General features: G+C 35.7%; 1 long non-coding RNA gene and 1 pseudogene across 1 annotated transcript in view; one reads left to right on the forward strand and one right to left on the reverse strand.

Annotated features, from left to right (window-relative positions):
* 4921515E04Rik (RIKEN cDNA 4921515E04 gene) overlaps nucleotides 1–20968 on the reverse strand; it is a 291491-nt gene that overhangs the window by 66009 nt on the left and 204514 nt on the right. The gene's annotated exons all lie outside the window — the stretch shown is intronic.
* Gm8318 (predicted gene 8318) lies at nucleotides 19724–20824 on the forward strand (annotated as a pseudogene).

Consider the following 20968-nt stretch of genomic DNA (forward strand, 5'->3'; position numbering starts at 1 on the left):
TTTAAGGACATTTAGATTCTGTTACTTAAACTAATAATGATATATATGTGCTTTGCCATTTTTGAGAAAACCTATCTATGTAAAGACATCAGTAATCGCTAATATAACATTTTGACATACATTTCACAAGTGTCTTAGTTAGGGTTTTACTTCTGTGAACAGACACCATGACCAAGGCGAGTCTTAAAAAAAAAAAAAAAAAACAACATTTAATTGGGGCTGACTTACAGGTTCAGAGGTTCAGTCCATTATCATCAAGGTGGGAGCATGGCAGTATCCAGGCAGGCATGACGCAGGAGGAGCTGAGAGTCCTATGTCTTCATCCAAAGGCTGCTAGTGGAAGACTGACTTACAGGCAACTAGGGTGAGGATCTTAAACCCGCATCCACAGTTACACACCCAGTCCAACCAGGTCACACCTATGCCAACAAGGCTATACCTTCAGATGGTTCCACTCCCTGGTCCAAGGATGTACAAACCATCACAACAAGTTACAAGGCTTTGGCACTGTTTTTATAGGTTGGAAGATTTCCCTGGAGATAAGGTCAATAATAATTTTGGGACAAGAATTAGTATTATTCAGTAATATTCATGAATAGGGTTTGAAAATTTTCTGAAATTTTAGAACTGTGTTCATCAATTCTGAATAGAAATCCAAAAATACACAAAACATGTGTTACTTCTTTTGACTATACCAAGATAAAGCTTGACAAGTCTAAATTGGTAGACTACTTGATTATACGAACTTCCACCCCCACCTAACTTCCCAAAAAGACCCTATGAGGGGATGTATTGCAGAACAATATTTCCATAGTTGAAATGATTTCCAACTGATTAAGCAAAATTTGGTTTATTATAAAACCAGTATAGTATCTTGTTTTTCTTCAATCATCAAAAATATTTTTTTTTACTTAAAACTTGTTTCTGTTTGTCAAATATCATGTAATAAACATAAAAAATGTAACATTTGTGGGTGAATTCTGATCTTTCCTGCTACAACAAACAATTTTAATATTATATATTAATAATAAAGACAACTAACAAGCCTGTCATGTTTATACATGTATGTGTTGTATTCAAAACACCTTTTAAAGAAAGGTACAGTAACCTTATGATAGCTGCAGGTATGTTTTGGATTACTGAAATTCTGTAAAAAAGATTAAAATATAACATGACATGTGTCATCCCATCCATAGACAGACAGAAAATGGCAAAGTTGAATCCAAGTGAAGTGAATCTAATTCTTAAGTCAATGAACACAATGTAACACACAATGCCACACCTCCCCCATAAACTGACAATATCATAACTTGCTGAGTGTATTGTGGATTATGTTTTATAGATTATTACTGATTTTGAACACTTAATGTTATTGAGTGACTGTAGTTAAGTGACCTATATTGATGGCAATTCAGTTTAGCATAGTGCCAAAGACAGAAAGGATTATCAATTAACTTTGGATATTTCTTTTTTTTATTTGATTATTACTCTTTATTTAAGACATTTGAACAATTAATTATCCAACACCAAGTGGAAAACCCTGAAGCTGTATGCATACAAGTAACATTCTGTACAAATACTTAAGAATTATATTTCTAGAAATCTATATATGTGTGAAATAAATTATATATATTATATATATGATCTGCAATTAAATAAAATAAATTATGAGTCTGAAAGAGTAAAGACTGTATAGGAATTAATGGAGAGAGAAAATGGAAAGGGGCCTTTTGGAATTATACTATAGTTCTGAAAAAAAATGCTGAAATACCTATCAAATTTAAGTCTATATTTTGCAACTAGAATTTTGAATATTATTTTATAGGGAAAGCCTAATTCAAATGAAAGAAACTAAAATTAAAATAATAATAGCATTATCAGTTAAGAAAGGGTTAATTCCTCCTCTATTGCATGTAAGAATCTCCCTAGAGTCCCTCATTCAATTTCAAATATTTAATCAAATGAGAAAATGGAAAGTGTTAATCAAGTGGGAATACTCTAGGCGGGTATTCCCACTGAGGATGCTCTCATGGTCCTATTGACAAAGTTAATGAGATTTGGATACTTGGGTATAAAACCTCTCATTAAGAGGAAAAAATGTGTCAGACCTCTGAAGGATTTCAGTACATATTTGTCAGAATCAATGGTTGTAGTAGATAAAAGGCTCAGTCCTCTGTTCTACATTATCACTTATTCTAAAGGTGGTCTGCTTATTAAACCAAAGCATGTACTTGGATGCCTGAACTTGCGTGCACATATACTCATAGACAGAATTATCCCTCTAGGGCCAACTTCTCATTCCAAGTGACATTAATAAGGTTCAGTTCGTAATGACAAACTTTATATCTTTTATACAGACAACAAAATAAGTGAGCCAAGGCTATGGACATCAAAGGCTACATATTGTTTCTTAGAGGGTACAGTATGGTTTTAAACTACAGACATTTGAATGTCACATCGTAGTTTAGATATTTTCCATATTTTGAATATAAAATAACAAGTAAAACCTGTAACATTTATTTTATAATGGAACTATGACCTAGAAATATTTACTGTCTGTTTTATATGCTAAACTTTATTATCTACCTGTGTTAAAAATGAACAACAACAAAATGCTATTTTAATACTTAACTCTAGATATAAGACAGAATTTCATGCAAAAAATAGTTTTAACTTACAATAAACACATACAGTTTCAGAAAATGACTTTTAAAAGCTAACATATTGGATACTTTTTATAGGGAATCATCAATTAATGAAATTAACATGAAGAAATATATAATTTTTATCCCAGGTCTTTCAGAATATTAACAATACAAATATATTAAAGATGTACTTAGTCATTTTACAGAATTTCTACAAGTCTTAAAAAATAACACTACAAATATATTTTAGTTTGAGTATATGCCAAAATATAAATAAAATATTAATATAAATAGCATAACTATTCCTTGGGACTTCAATCAAATGAATCAAAATGAGGGAAAAGCATGCTAGTGATGTATAACAATCCAAATCCACATAGCATTATTTGCTATTTTATTGTCTATGTTGCATATTTTTTATTCTGTTTAATACAAAGTTGGAATTATAAAAGTGAACAATGTACCCTCAGCTTCAATGAAAACAGAGGGACTTGCAGAGGATATTGAATACTTACTGTTTATTTTATTTTATTTTTTTAAATCAAAGCACTTAGAAATACAAGTAAGAAATGATAGCTTCAATCGAAAGCCCTAAACCCTGGACCAAAGTTAAAATTGTAAGCACTTAAATGGTAGCGTTTTAAATAATGTCTCTTAGGGCAATTTCTAGGAGCCACCAGCCACCAAACATTTTAGTAAACATAAATTCACAAGTTTATACTCTTTTAAAATTTAAAATATTCAAAGTAACTGATTTCACCCCTTTGCTAGAAATTTTCTTCAGCAGATAAAATATTAGTAATGAGTGAAAATTATGAATCCATGTTAGCGGTTACTTTGTTTCTTATCTGGCCTTAACAAGACAAAGTCAAATACTCTGAAAAAAAATCTCAGAAAAAAAACAACACATAAAAATGCTTTTTTTTAATGTTCATAATAGGAAGAGGTCCATTCAGCTCTATCTTTAGACATTAAACATGAGTTCATGCAATTGTCATATTACCTCTAGATATCCAACATCACTACCCTGTAGGTATGGTTTACTCCTCTCATGTTCAGAGTTCTTTTTCTCTCTGCATCTCCCATAAGCCAGTCTCCCCCCTCTATTATATTTTTGTGCAAGTTTAATATTCCCACAGGCAGTCTACTGACATGCTGTGCTACCTGCTTGCTCTGTGCAAGTTATTTCCCAAGGCACCAATTACTGGCTTTGTGTGTGTTCTGTTTACATACCTGCATAGATTTTGGCCAGTTCTGTTCCCTCAACATCCCTGTGATTGTTAGTAGTGATTTTGCTGAGTGGACAGTCTGTGAGATAATGAATATTGTATTCTATAACATATATCTGCACTAAACATATTGCTAGCACGTCTGTCCTAAACACCAAGATGCTTGCAAAAATTGGCAGATATGAACCTTATGATAAAAGGTCGAATCAACAGAGAACAGTCAGTAATAATAGACAGAAAGTCCAAATTACAATTCAAACCATTTGTAAAATACTAGTACAGGAAAATTGCATTAGCTCTTAAGAATGCTTATTTTGAAAAATATGTTAACTGAAAACATAGGAAATACTAAATGAAGTGGTTTTTGCCATTAGATTTAGATATATGTATCAAGGTGCATATTAAACTTATATAAACATCAGATGTCACATGGCCCTGACTTTCCCTTCAGTTTCTTCTGTGTAAATTTCAAGATTTACAAGTACTTCCCCCACAGAAATACAGAGGCAAATAAAGACAGACATGAATAAGTCAAACCATTCTAAAATTTGATTGGTGGCCTAGACTCTCAGAGCTCCGAGGGGTCCTATTTGATACTGTAATTCTTCCTATGAAGATGCAATCCCCTTCGGTTCCTTGAGTTCTTCCCCTAACTCTTCCATAGCGGTTCCCGACCTCAAGTCCCCTCTCAGAAGCAAAGGCAGGGGAGTGGAGTGAAGAATTTGTAGAAGAAGGACTAGGTAGGGAACAAGGTTTGGAATATAAATAAATAAAATAGCCGAAAAACAAAGAAGGTTTCCATTGTGAGAACCAGAAATAGCATTGCTCTTATACTGAAAGGGGAGACAGAGATAGGAGGACCCTCAAAACAGCTGAGGGCCAGATAGCAAGACACAGGCAACTACAAACAACAGATAGATACTGCCTCAAATAGAGCAGAAGGATAAGATGATGCCTAAATTAGTCATCTGACCTTCACACTTGCATAGTGGCACAAATACCCATACACATGTAAACTTAAGATATACAAAGGAAGTGTAGTGTAGATCTTGAAGTTACAAATGTGAGGAACTTAAGTTATACATGAACATGTGAACTCATAGAAAAAATCTGCCAGTTGTAAAGCAACATATAGGAATAAGATAGTTCTTAAACCAAATAATTAACTATTTCTTCATAACTATTCAAAACCTTTACTGAAATAAAACTTATTGGGAAACCATGGAATATCCAACTGGCCTCACAACAGAAATATATAGAAATATAAGTAAATTGGTTAACAAACTATATTCATAACTGACAGAAATAGAAGGATTGCGTATTTCAAACCATAAGACTTTTAACATTTTTAAAAACTAGAAATGGCAGAAACAGGCAATCCAGTGAGCTCTACTAGTTTAGGGAAAAAAAGAGATAATTTTACAGTCCTGTTATAAGCATCATATGTTACATTAAACATCCAAGTGCTATTATGTTTTACTGAAATAATATTGTATGGAGAAATATAATATTACTTTTTATTGGTTATTTTGTTTATTTATATCTCAATTGTTGTCCCCCTTCCCAGTTTCCCTTCTGCAAACCACATCCCATCCATTCTCTCCTTTGCCTCTATGAAGGTGCTCCACCACACATTCTTCCTTATTGCTCTAGTGTCCCCTACACTGGGGTATTAATCTTCCACAGGACCAAGGGCTTCCCCTCCCTCTGATGCCAGATAAGGCAATCCTCTGCTACATATGCAGCTGCAACCATGGGTTCCTCCATGTGTACTCTTTGGTTGGTCGTTGGTTGATATTGTTCTTCCTATGGGATTGCAAACCCTTTCAGCTCCTTCAGCTTTTTCCCCTAACTCCTCCACTGGGGTCCTTGGTTGGTTGTGAGTGTCTGCATCTGTATTGGTCAGATGCTGACAGAGCATATTTTCTAGTTCCATCCAGTTGCCTATAAATTTCATGAAGTCATTTGTTTATATATATACCTTTGGTGGTGGAGGGTAAAGCCTTTTTATGTATTCCTGGCTGTTTTTAAACTTGCTATTTAGACCAGGATACCTTGAACTAGCAGAGATCTGTCTGCTTCTGCTACCTAAGTGCTGGGATTAAAGGAATATTCCACCATGTCCAGCCCACCAGACTGATATTTAGTTAGTTTTTAACCACCTATTTGTCTATGAATTTGACAACCAATTTTTTTTTATAATTGCTGATTTGGAATAATAACTAAATTCAAAATGGATAACATAAGATACAGGGGCATTTTTTAGTTTCTCTGTCTTGATCCTTATGTCTCTCATAGGGATTTTGTTACCTTCCTTTGAATCTACAGTAAATACCTTTCAAAGGGATATGACATATTTGTTGTTCTGTAGTTTTCTAAATATTTTTCATACCATGTTGTAGACATAGATATATCCCAGGAGGGAAGGAAAATGATCACTAGGCACACAATTTACCAACTCACACTTGTTAGAACAATTTTTTTAAAGATTTATTTTATTTAGATGAGTACGCTGTAGCTGTCTTCAGACACAGCAGAGAAGGGCATCCTGTTACAGATGGTTGCAAGCTACATTGTGGTTGCTGGGAATTGAACTCAGGACCTTTGGAAGAGCAGTGAGTGCTCTTAACCACGAGACATCTCTTCAGGCCCTAGAACTATTTTTTTTTTTAAAGAAGCAAAACAAAACACGAATGTAAGGTATGGAAACATCTGTTGACTGAAACAGACTACATTTTAATTACTGTCAGAAATAGAAAGTTCCTTACAAGTTAGAAATAATTTATAAATTCCATTGGGTACATAGCCAATTTAGTTAAAATTATATTTCAAAGAGATATGTATATGCTATGTTTAGTAATATGTTATTTTTATAATAGAGAGTATAGAAATAATCCAAATGGTCATGATAGATAACTGGATATAAAATTGAACTATTATTGAGCTTCAAAAAGGATAAAATCCCAATATTTTTAGACTATTGATAAATCAGAAAGCCATTGCATTGAAATATAAAATACATTAGAATAAGATCTACATAATTTTCAGAGAATTGTTGCACATCCCAGAGCCCATAATTTGTAGTTAAATCCAGTTAACATATACACAAATGCACACTTTCTGAATCACAACCACATACACATGTTGAAACCCTACAAAACAATTCCAAAACAGGGCATAATGAACACTTCAAAATAATGCAGAGTCTTGCTGTATGGATTATGGTGATAGTAACTTGAGAATTGTTTGTATAGCATGTGAAATGTAAATGAAGAAAATATCTAATAAAAACTGTTTAAAATAAACAAGAAACATACTCTAAATAGTGTATATAAAATTCACTACGTCATTCATATAGCTAATAAGGTCAAGACTTAAGTACTGTCTAACTGAATTTGTCTTATCACAACAACTGAATATACAAGTTCATTTTTCATTAATTTTTGTTTTACTGAAAATATTATCTGAGATTTTCTTTTTTTTCCCATTTTATTAGGTATTTAGCTCATTTACATTTCCAATGCTATACCAAAAGTCCCCCATACCCCCCCCCACTCCCCTACCCACCCACTCCCCCTTTTTGGCCCTAGCATTCCCCTGTACTGAGGCATATAAAGTTTGCAAGTCCAATGGGCCTCTCTTTGCAGTGATGGCCAACTAGGCCATCTTTTGATACATATGCAGCTAGAGACAAGAGTTCCGGGGTACTGCTTAGTTCATATTGTTGTTCCACCTATAGGGTTGCAGTTCCCTTTAGTTCCTTGGGTGCTTTCTCTAGTTCCTCCATTGGGGGCCCTGTGGTCCATCCAATAGCTGACTGTGAGCATCCACTTCTGTGTTTGCTAGGCCCTGGCATAGTCTCACAAAAGACAGCTATATCTGGGTACTTTCAGCAAAATCTTGCTAGTGTATACAACGGTGTCAGCGTTTGGAAGCTGATCATGGGATGGATCTCTGGATATGGCAATCACTAGATGGTCCATCCTTTCGTCACACACTTCCAAATTTTGTCTCTGTAACTCCTTCCATGGGTGTTTTGTTTCCTATTCTAAGAACGGGCAAAGTGTCCACACTTTGGTCTTCGTTCTCTTGAGTTTAATGTTTTTAGCAAATTATATCTTATATCTTGGGTATCCTAAGTTTCTGGGCTAATATCCACTTATCATTGAGTACATATTGTGAGAGTTCCTTTGTGATTGGGTTACCTCACTCAGGATGATGCCCTCCAGGTCCATCCATTTGGCTAGGAATTTCATAAATGCATTCTTTTTAATAGCTGAGTAGTACTCCATTGTGTAAATGTACCACATTTTCTGTATCTATTCCTCTGTTGAGGGGCATCTGGGTTCTTTCCAGCTTCTGGCTATTATAAATAAGGTTGCTATGAACATAGTGGAGCATGTGTCCTTCTTATCGGTTGGGGCATCTTCTGGATATATGCCCAGAAGAGGTATTGATGGATCTTCTGGTAGTACTATGTCCAATTTTCTGAGGATCCGCCAGACTGATTTCCAGAGTGGTTGTACAAGCCTGCACTCCCACCAACAATGGAGGAGTGTTCCTCTTTCTCCACATCCTTGCCAGCATCTGCTGTCACCTGAATTTTTCATCTTAGCCATTCTGACTGGTGTGAGATGGAATCTCAGGGTTGTTTTGATTTGTATTTCGCTGATGATTAAAGATGTTGAACATTTTTTCAGGTGCTTCTCTGCCATTCGGTATTCCTCAGGTGAGAAATCTTTGTTCAGTTCTGAGCCCCATATTTTTAATGGGGTTATTTGATTTTATGGAGTCTACCTTCTTGAGTTCTTTATATATATTGGATATTAGTCCCCTGTCCGATTTGGGATAGGTAAAGATCCTTTCCCAATCTGTTGGTGGTCTTTTTGTCTTATTGACGGTGTCTTTTGCCTTGCAGAAGCTTTGCAATTTTATGAGGTCCCATTTATCGATTCTCGATCTTACAGCACAAGCCATTGCTGTTCTATTCAGGAATTTTTCCCCTGTACCCATATCTTCGAGGCTTTTCCCTACTTTCTCCTCTATAAGTTTCAGTGTCTCTGGTTTTTTGTGGAGATCTTTAATCCACTTAGATTTGACCTTAGTACAAGGAGATAGTACTGGATCAATTCGCATTCTTCTACATGATAACAGCCAGTTGTGCCAGCACCATTTGTTGAAAATGCTGTCTTTTTTCCACTGGATGGTTTTAGCTCCCTTGTCAAAGATCAAGTGACCATAGGTGTATGGGTTCATCTCTGGGTCTTCAATTCTGTTCCATTGGTCTACTTGTCTGTCATTATACCAGTACCATGCAGTTTTTATCACAATTGCTCTGTAGTACATCTTTAGGTAGGGCATGGTGATTCCACCAGAGGTTCTTTTTTCATACATGCTATACAATACATTTAAATTTCTAAGTGATATAGTATTTCACACTCATTTCTTCACAGTGAAAGTGAAGTTTTTTCAAAGATAACATTACATTTGCAAACATTTAGAGCAAGAATAAAAAATAATTGAATGATGAAACAATATAAAATAAAATACTTTTTTAAATTCAGAGATAAAAATTATTTCAATTTAGAGACCCACTGGCTTAGAAAAGCTGTGCTATTACACTGCAAGGAATCAGAAGCAATCAAAGTGCCCAAGCAGCTGATTTAGATGCTATTACTCCTGAAGGCCATAAAAACAAAGCTGTTTGAATAGATAAACCTCAAAGCAACAAGATGCTCTTCATTCAGAGTAATGAAGAAGTTTCCCCAAGACAATAGCAACAAGACTTCTGATTCATTCAAGGACTAGAATGAACTACACTGGCTGATGGAGGACTAAAGAATCCAGCATTCAAAGGCAGACTCTTTTTCATTGGATGACCCTATTAGGAGGTGAAGAAAGGACAAAATTGCCATGCTCAATTAAAAAATAAATAAATAAAGGTTTCAGAGTTAATGATCTTTCAGCCTAAGTACACTGTGATCCCTCCTGAATTGCCAAAGTTGTGCTGCTTCATTAGGTGATATTCCTATCATTTGCCTTGATGCTAACTTTTTTCTCCTATGACTCTAATTTTCACTGGAAGCCTTAAGCGACTCTAGGAGAAATTCAAAGCATTTTGAACAAAATACAGCCTTTCCTTAGCCAAATTTTCTCTACTCACACCATATGTAGGGAATTACCTGATAACAATCTCATGGTTTAGATATTAAAGTTATGTTTCTTTCATGTCAAGTAAAAATGTTGCATACTACTGGTATGTTAAAGAGCAGGAAAAGTACAACTTAGATTTTGAAATACAATAAAAATTTAAATAAGTCTTTACACCACTCACAGTTTTAATGTTTTTATTTTTTGACTCCATAGGTAACTTATTAATTTCAGCTTATTTAAAACAAAGATGTGTAGTCACTACCATGGAACTCTTCAAGAGCACATATTGCTTTTGTAAAGAGTAAAGAGAAAAAACATATTAAAATTCACATATAAAATAATGATTGAGATATGGTAAGTTTTACAATCCACCAAATTATTTCTTATCAGCAAAACTCTTATTTGATCAAGGTTGTAGCTGCCAACTCGAATTCACAGAAACTGTAAATGAAGTTCATTCACACCTACATAATGACAAAAATACATGTTTTTTTGTGAAATGAAACTTTTGCTTTTTTATGGTAACTCAGAGACTGTTGTTTACCAAGCAAGTTTTTCAACTCTACACCGTATCACAGACCCTGATGAGGCATTTTACTGAAAAGATTATATTTTATCATTATCTTATGGATTTTATATTCATCATTTATCAATTGGTTTCCTTTTTTGCATCTTGAAAAGAACCATAGATAAAATATACTGGTTCTATACTGTAAGGCAATAAAGATGGATATTTTAATAGTTTCTTGTATAAATACTTAGTGAAAATGACTATATATATATGTGTGTATATATCCACTGAAACTATTGAATATATAAGGAAAACATATTATTAGTATATTTATCTCTGGTCACTTTGTAACAGAAGATATCTTTCTTTCTTCGATGTGGATAGATATCCCAAGAAGATGATGCATGAGAAGAAAAAGGAAGCTTGGCAGATATTCAACAAAATCAATAACTTTAGAGAGAAAGGCATGAGCAAATTTTCTGTGCTACCAGGGGCTGACCAGTCTAGAGATGCTGACAGATCAAGGGCTAGCAAGTTTGGAAGTATGGCATAAGCTGGGGTTTCCTATGATTCATGACCCTTGATGGCTTATAAATTCACAAAGATCATCCTGGCTAAATAGATTACAGTAGAGTGGTGTCAACAGCCCAGGGAAGCTAGACAAACAGTGCTGCACATGAACTACAAAGTGGTTTTGGCATCTGTAGTTATTCAGACAATATTGCTGTTATAGAGGAAATTTATGGTAAGTATTCACAGAATCTAAACAATGCATCCCTAAGGTAGGAATAACATGGTTTCTTGGTAAGGAAGAATAAATGTGATTCTTTTAGGAGAAAAGCACATTTTGGGTTAATGTGATATATCCAAATGGTTTCTTGAGTAAAGGAATAAAACAACGACAGTAAAATATGTTCCATAACCTAATGCAGAGTATTTGAACTCATTCTCAGATTTATAAACTGTTACTTTTTGCTGAAATTCAAAACATAGATTCAAGAAAGAACAAAGGACTTTAATATGTATATTTATATCTCTCTTCCTTTCTCAGAAAAGTCTGATATTACTGTTTTGCAGCATAAATCACAGGTTTTTAAATATGTCAATTTGACACTGCATATCCTTGGCAGATATAAAGGGAAACAAAGAAGAGAGCAAAAGAAACATTTGTCCTTATTTAGGTCTAAGATAATTGTTGACTGAGAGTGAACAGGAGCTTAAAATACTACAGGAGATTTTTCCCACATTTTGAGGCATCTTATATTGGGAGTAGTGCCCTAAAATATACTTTATGTTTTCTAAATACATATCTTTTCTGACAACCAAAAATCAGACCACATGCACATATTCCTCATTCTGTGTGTAGTACTGTATGCCTGTTACCTCAAGATTATTTTCCAGAGTTATTCACTAGATTTACGTATTCCTCAAATACTAAGCAGAATTAGGAGAGAAAAGAATAGCAAGAATTTTGTTGGTTAGAAGTATTAATTCAACCGAGGCTCTTTATTTATATTCTTTCTGCATAAACATTTTTAAAATTCTATTTTACTTATGGGAGAAAGAAATGGGGCTGGGGTGAAGAGTGTGTATCCACCAAGAGTTCACACATACTGGTCTGAAGAAGATTTTCAGGAGTGAATATTTTCCTCCTACCAGGAGTTGCAGGTATGTAACACAAGTCATCAGACTGGAATAGCAAGCACTTTTAACCACTGAGCCACCTTGAGTGTTGTGTTGAAACATCCAAATGAAGAAATTTATAAAATTGCCTTGTCCATATGTTTTTAATGATAAAAGATGAAAACAGGACATAACAATAACTGGAATAAAGAGAACTATTGATACTCAATAATCAATAACTGTTAAATTTCATTATTTTGGAAATCTCTCCAATAGTACTACAGAAGGTAAGCATTGAAATTACAGAACACTATGGAAAAGGCCTATGGATCTGCAAGAATCTGAACATAATCTATATAATGCTGACCTTTATCTTATTTGCTTAAAATAAAACAATGTGACATTGAGCCAAAAGGTTGCAGCCACATTATTATTTGACTTTCAAACCATGTCAAAAAAGAAGCGCAATTTTATAATGAAGCTATGTATGAACTATGATATAAAACAATAATGCCACAAAACTTTAGTTGTTGTGTATAGAATCTAATAGACAAATTGTTGTTAATAAAAATTAAATTGTATTAATCTAACAACATACATAATGCAATGTTTTAATTATTCGCCATATTTGGATGAATTAAAATTTAATCTTTTTGGATAGGATTTTTTAAAATAGAAAATTTATCAAAGAAACTAATAATAAAGACATGGAGGGTAAAGTTAAGAATATTTTTAAGATATTGTCCAGTCACAAAAAAATATGTTAGAAAAGTAAAGTGTAAAAGTGCTAAGAAGCATGAAAATAGAGAATATGTGGAGAAAACCCATTGGTTATATAAAGACAAAGAATATAGATCAAGGGGTAATGAAAATAGCATCCCAGGCCTGAGTGAATATAAGTGTCAGAGTAAATTTGTGAAATTTTGCCTTACTGGTTGATTGAGCAAATTTCACTCTTCTGTATTTTAACAATGTGTTGGCTCGATATTATCTTGTATAACTATACTAATAGTGTATTTTTCAAGAAAATTTTTAAAAAAAATAGTAACAGTGAATGTGGAATGTGCAATTGATTTTAACATTGGGAACCATAAAGTTCCAGAGCAGCAGTGGTGCTGGAAATAAAAAGAAAATTAAAATTTATTTTTAAAAAAAGTAATGTTATTAAGCTCTGACAAGCATTATTACAGAGATGCTTAAGTGAATCAAGGTGAGGCATTCAAGGAGAAGGAGGAGGCATCAATACTAAATAAAGAAGAATATGACTGTTTAATTTAAATTGTGAATTCGATTTTGGTCATAGAATGTATGCTTCTCGCTCCTATAGTGTACAAAACAACAAAATGTCTTATATTTGCCACTTGGAAGCAAAAAAGAAGATGCCTTGGGCTGTTAACCAACATGCTGTTATAGGAAATGCAGAATTTAAATTTACCAAAGATAACAACGTTTCCTTCTAAGATTAGACATAGTTTCAATGCAAACCATAAAGCTTCTACCCATCTTGCAGTCATAAAAACCTGCAGTGTGGTGTCCACTTCTTCCATAAACTAAGGTTAACACAGTAAGTCAACAACTCAAAAGAGCTAGGAAGTCTCTTAAATTGACTAGATTCCTTAGCACCCTCATTCCCTAAGAGTATAAAAGCAGTAATGATTTCTAAGAGTGTTTCTAGATGATCCAAGTTGCAAGAAGTCACATGGGCAAGACCAGTACCCTGAAAGCAGACTGCAGCAGACCTTCCTAGAGGAAAGACAAGCTGAGTGACTGAAAGAGGTTTAGACCAACAGGTCTACCAGGAAAGAATAATCTACAAACTCCTCACCTATCTGTAGACTGTAGCATTGGTTCAAGGTTTCCAGCTTTGGCACGTTCACATACAAGCTCAGTGGGCTTAGGCAATGTAGCTCTAAGTCATCTCTGTCCCTCTAAGTAACATTTCACCCACATTCCTCTAGTTAACTCTAAGAAAACTCATTTGTTCATCCAGGTGGATTTTGGTGGCATCTGTGCTTTGGTCTGTTCGATGCACTTTGGATGAGTAAGTGTGTGTGTGTGTGTGTGTGTGTGTGTGTATCTTTCCATGAAAAATTTGTTGCACAAATGGCTGTACTTTTAATGTTATAAGTTTTCCAGATAGACATAGGATCTGATGAACAGAGTAAGTAAAACTTCTAACCAGGAACCATCACAAATGTTCAGAACATATAATTGTGAATTTTAAAAAAAGGTAAAATTTATACTGCTTTGAAAATAAAACAGCATGTACCAGAATCAATATTCAATATCATCTGTAACTGCCCTTAAAGTAAATTGTTTTGTTTTTTTTAAAATGTGAATGAAATGTGTAATATTTTAAGAATTATATTTGTGAAATAATGATGCTCATTTCATTTCCCCTACTGGGAAAACTAAGTGTACATTAGTACATTTATTAATAATGAGCTTATGTAGAATGTACCATATAGGGTAAATTCATCAATATTTGAAGTATAAAGAAATCACAGAAGAGAAAATCAAGAGATATACTTGAATTTACCTCCATCTTCTTCATTTATAAGTTAAAGTTCATCACTGAACTATATTTTCTTCTATGTTTATAAGAATAAGTCTCCATGGTAGTAAACTTAAAAATGTGGGGCTCAAGAGATGGCTCAGGATTTAAGTATGCTTTCTGCTTGCTGTTTGCCCAGAAAACCATAGGATCAGAGGACCAGAGTGTGTAACCTATCATCTATGTTGAAGGACTAAAAATTGTCTGTACTTCCAACTCCAGGAACTCCAGGTTCTTGTTTTAGCCACATGGCCACCCACAGGCAGGTGTATATACATACATGCAGACCCCCATATACATTATACACAGACCTCTGAGGAAAATGCTGATGTATAGTTAGGTAAAATAAAGTTTAATTAAATATATAATGTTTATTTGGATTAATATGATTTAAGCAATCAAATCTGAATGCATATTTGTTTAAATGATATCTGTTGAAAGTCATAGGTCATGTAAAACTAATGAAAAATCCATAATCATTTCCCATCAAGTCTTAGATAAATATACCATGTTATCCTTAAACTAACATAAACATATTTAACTGAAATTGGATGTTTATGAAATGATTGCTTCTCTATGTCATCAGTTTTATAAAAATGAAGGGGAACATATTGGGGTATATGAGAAAATGTTCTTTGTTTTTTAGTAAATATTTAAAATCTATTCCAGAAATGTCTACCTATGAAAACCTGAGAAATAACATGAAAAAGAATACTAATGAAGAAGGAGAAAATATCTCTTGGAGTCCTATCCCTAGACAAACAAAACAACAACAATAACAATACTAATAATAATAAATTTCAAAAAGAAAACTCTATAGGGAAACAATGACATCTGGGAGAGGTAGAATAAGCCTCTTTGGTACATGAGGCTTCTCTTGCTTGAACTCATACTCTGTCAAATAACAAATGCTGAAATAACAGAATGCATCTATATATTTGTATTAGGATGCATGGAATAGGTTGGAGTGAGTGGAGACGTTACTACTCTTTAACTAAAATATATTAAGTAAAAATAAGGATAAATAAGCTAAAGAATAAGTCAGAACCTCTTAGAAACTCTGTATAGGTCTTTAAGAATTAAACTGCTATGAAGCACAGCTTAATACATTGCTTAATTTCAAGGCAGAAATGTAAAATGCCTGAAGTCAGGCAAAGCATCTTAGTTGTGATAATTCACTTGATCTTTTTCCATTTCAAGAAAGCTTGCAAGCTTTCTTGTCTTAAAAATGTTTTAATGATTAATGTAGATATATAAATATAATTTTTAAATAACCAAGAAGAAGGCTGTTTTACAGACTTTCCAGGTCCTTCAAAGTTAGAAAATCTAACATGAGAAGCTAGTTATGAAAGCCAGTACCATTGCTTCTAGGCACAATTTATAATTTGGAATATATTTATTCATAGTTTCATCATAGTTTATATACTTTTTTATAATACCCATTAATAAAACCAATAAAAATACATGAATTCAAAGTTGTCTGAGTCCTCAATCTCAACACATATATGAATCTAAGTTTTCTATGAGACTATTTATTGTATTGGAGCTTCATTTTTCAACTGGGCAACTGAGTGCTAGATGCAGAGACACAGGTGTTTGTGAAGAGCAACACCATCCCTGCAGTGAAACAGAAATACAACTGAGAAGCCAAGTTAACATCAAAGAGAAAGAGATCAGTTCATCTAATCAGAACAGTTTAATATTTGCAAGTGAGCATCTGAGTGGTGCCCATATTCCAAAACACATCTTTCAGAAACAACCCTATTTATACTAGGTATTTCAAGGACAACTCAAAATCATGAAAATGAGCTCCTGCCAAATCATCTACAAACACAAATGGTGACCACGTGGTCTTCCAGGTTATACAAGGCTGTCCCTTGGGAACTACTACCACATAAGGAATTTCCATCACAGGGAGTAGTCATGCTAAGGACCTGTCTTCAAGCCTAACACAGTTATCATTAATAGTGGCAGGGACTGGCGCTTGCTCATGGGATGCATCTCAGCTTGCGTGAATTTTTGGTTAGTCATTCCCTCAGTCTCTGCTTTATTCCCCTTGCCTGCATTACTTGAAGACAGGATAAATTTTGGGTTGAAAGTTATATGGGTGGGTTGGTGTTTTGATTCCTCCACTGGGGTTCCTGCCTGGTAACAGGAGGTGGCCTTTTCAGATTCCACATCTTCAAAAATGTAAGTCACAGCTAAGGTTACCCCATTGATTCCTGGTCACATCCTTTATCCAAGTCTTTGTCTCCTCCTGAAGATGCTTCCTCCCTCACTGTATCAAGTACAGATTTCCATTCATTCTCATGGCCACCTGGCTGTCTCTCCTATCCTTCTGCACACCTGATCATGAAAACCCCCATTCCCCTCCCCATACCCTGTCCCTCTCAGTTCTCTTCCTCCCCCTAGCCTTTTGACTATTTTATTCTCCCTTCTAAGTGTGATTCAAGCATCCTCACTTGTGCCTTCCTGCTTGTTCAACTTCTTTAGTCAGTGGTAGCCTGTATTTTATGGCTAATATGGCTGTCCTCTGGGAGGTTCCACCCAGCAGATGATTCAGACAGATCTAGATACCCACGGACAAACAGAGAATGGAACTTGAGAACTCTTATGGAAGAATAGGAGGAATGCTTGAGGGTCTAAAGGGAATAGGAGCTCAACAAAAAGATCAACTAACCTGGACTCTGAACTTAACCACCAGAGACTCAGAGACAGAACCACTGACAAAAGGACAAACAGAAGGTGGACCTAAGCCTCCCCCAACATATGTACCAGATGTGCTTCATGTTGGGCTCAAACAATTGGAACTGAGGCTATCCCAAAAACTGTTGTCTGTCTCTGAGATATGTTCCTCTAGCTGGGCTACCTTATCTGGCCTCAGTGAGACAGGATGTGCCTAACCTTGAAGAGACTTGAAGTGCCAGGGTGTGGCATACCCAGGGGGCCACCACCTCTCAGAGAATGGGAGGAAATAATGCAGAAATGATTATGGAAAAGGGTGACCTAAAGGATGGTAATGAATGGCCTGTAAAGTGAATAACAAAATAAAATGAAAAATAATTTCACAAAATCTTTGAGTGTGCCTTTCTTTTTCATACAGAGCTCTGGGACCCTTTTTTGTGTAGAATGTAAATGAGACCTTTAATTGGTTATCCAGGACAGAATGGATGGGCTTGAACCAAACACACACACACACACACACACACACACACACACACACACACACACACACATTCAAAACTTCTGTATGCCTAAATAAATACTTAGATATATGATTTTGTATCAAGAGGCTGTCGACTTGAATTGGAGAGAACAGGGCTGGGGTTGATCGGTGGCATGGATACCAGAAGAGAGAGGCAAAACTGACATAATTATATCTCAGTTAAAATCATAACTTTTCAAACAACTGAAGAATATGGTATTCAAAGGCCTATCCCTTTAAGTTAGTCATCATTTGTATCAAAACTCTTAAATCATGCTTTACAACTGAGAGTAAAATACATAGTTAATATGTAAATTCTTCTATAGGCTATGTTGCTCTTCATAGTCATTATGGATAAAGGCACAGAAAAGGTACAGAAACAGTAGAATTTTCTGTCTTATCATAATTAAGAAATAAGACGTGCATTATTATCTTCAAAGTAAATGTGACTTTATGAAGATCTCCATCTAAATTTATCTGTCTAGCCACCCATCATTATCATTATCTATTTGAAGTGGCAATTACTCCAAGCATATATTAATATTTAATGTCTTTAACAGACTTCAGGTCCTAGAATAAATGTCATTCCTGGATACTGCCTTTGCCCCTTGCTCCATTGTATCCCATAGCTGGAGGAACTGAGATGTGTTTTTATGATATATATCACTAGTCTAATGGTTCCTACAGTCATACTTACAATTTCTATCTGCTGAATGACCTTGGCACATAAGGAAAGACAATGTTGACATTCACATTAAATTTTTTGTCAATATTTTTTCATCATAGGGTCAGCATTTGATTAAGAAAAAATATAAACTATATTGTTGGAAATTAGTTCTAATGCTTCAAAAAGTTTCACGTCCATCTCTGAGGGTCACTGACCCCAGCTGGCTTCGATTAATAATAAAGAATTGCTGTACAGCCATTGGCTGGGCAGGGAAATGGGGTAGGACTTTTACATTACTCAGGCTAGGGCCTAGGAGAGAGGAGAAGACGAGAATGGCCATTGCTGGGGGAAGAAGGATCAGAATTAATAGCTGGAGGAGAGAAAGCATCCTACAATATAAGTAGAAAGGAAATACAGCCCGATTGGGGAAGGGGGAGCGTTTCCCAGAAGGCAACAGGGAAGCAAGGATAAAACATATATTTAAAAGGTTTGAAGCCAGGAAAAGCAGAAGGAAATGTATGCTTGCCATGGGGAGGATTAGAAATGCCCAACCATTGAGCTAGTCAAGGCAGATCAAAATTAGCTGGTATATGTATCTTTCATTTGTGAATCAATAGAGCTTCTGTACAGGTGCAGCATTTATGCGACCCTCTGGAAGCCAAATATTTTAACTAATTCACTGTTACACAGCATAAGTAAATTCCCTTTCCAACATTCGTGGCAATTTATGATTCAAAAACATACCCACTAGCATAAATTTTAACACTGAAACTATATTTTAAGTTTAAATACGAAACCATAAAGTTATCTTCAAAATGTCTTATTCAAGGAACATTCATCATTAGCTTGCATGCTTTTGTCTAAACATAATTACATGATACCTTTGTATTTATTTTCTTCTCCCTAATGATTGGAAAATTCCAAAGGCAGAGTAAGATGTTAAATGATCAGATAATAAGAATAGATGAACTTTTTCTGAGTAGAAAGGAAGAGAATGCAAGTAATTTGAACATAGTTTGTAGGATGTTTACGACAATGATCCAAATCACTAAAGGCAGAGAAGGCGGTGGTATAGATCTAGGGAAAAAAATCCCCCTTTTGTGCTACTCTTTGGATTTGAGACAATACATGATGTCCACCTACACTGCATGTTCAGTATGACTCCACCCACGGCAAATTCAACAGCACAGTTAAGGCCAAGAATAGGAAGCTTGTCATCAACGGGAAGCCCATCACCACCTTCCAGGAGTGAGACCCTGCTAACGTCAAATGGGGTGAGGCCTGTGCTGAGTATGTCGTGGAGTCTACTGGTGTCTTCACCACCATGGAGAAGGCCGGGGCCCACTTGAAGGGTGGAGCCAAAAGGGTCATCATCTCTGCCCCCTCTGCCGATGCCCCCATGTTTGTGATGGGTGTGAACCACGAGAAATATGACAACTCCCTCAAGATTGTCAGAAATGCATCCTGCACCACCAACTGCTTAGCCCCCCAGCCAAGGTCATCCATGACAACTTTGGCATTGTGGAAGGACTCATGACCATGGTCCATGCCATCATTGCCACCCAGAAGTCTGTGCATGGCCCCTCTGGAAAGCTGTGGCGTGATGGCCGTGGGGCTGCCCAGAACATCATCCCTGCAATCCACTGGTGCTGCCAAGGCTGTGGGCACGGTCATCCCAGAGCTAAACGGGAAGTTCACTGGCATGGCCTTCCGTGTTCTTACCCCCAATGTGTCCATCGTGAATTGGACGTGCCGCCTAGAGAAACCTGCCAAGTATGATGACATCAAGAAGGTGGTGAATCAAGCATTTGAGGGCCCACTGAAGGGCATCTTGGGCTACACTGAGGGCCAGGTTGTCTCCTGCGACTTCAACAGCAACTCCCACTCTTCCACCTTCGATGCCGGGGCTGGCATTGCTCTCAATGACAACTTTGTCAAGCTCATTTCCTGATATGACAATGAATATGGCTACAGCAACAGGGTGGTGGACCTCATGGCCTACATGGCCTCCAAGGAGTAAGAAACCCTGGACCACCCACCCCAGCAAGGACACTGAGAGCAAGAGAGAGGCCCTCAGTTGCTGAGGAGTCCCTATCCCAACACTGATCATCGGCCCCCAACACTGAGCATCTCCCTCACAATTTCCAGCCCAGATCCCCATATTAACAGGAGGGGCCTAGGGAGCCCTCCCTACTCTCTTAAATACAATTAATAAAGTTCTCTGCACCCACAAAAAAGAAAACCCTTTCATGAGCCCCAAAACTGTGCCCCAAGCTACTTGAGCATCATTTAATCCATTCAGTTTGACCCACAAAACATTAGGTACACTTTTTGTCGTTTAGGCATCAAAGGCATTAAAACATAACTAACTAAATACAAAC

Source organism: Mus musculus, chromosome 15, assembly GCF_000001635.26.
Source record: "Mus musculus strain C57BL/6J chromosome 15, GRCm38.p6 C57BL/6J".
Lineage (NCBI taxonomy): Eukaryota > Metazoa > Chordata > Mammalia > Rodentia > Muridae > Mus > Mus musculus.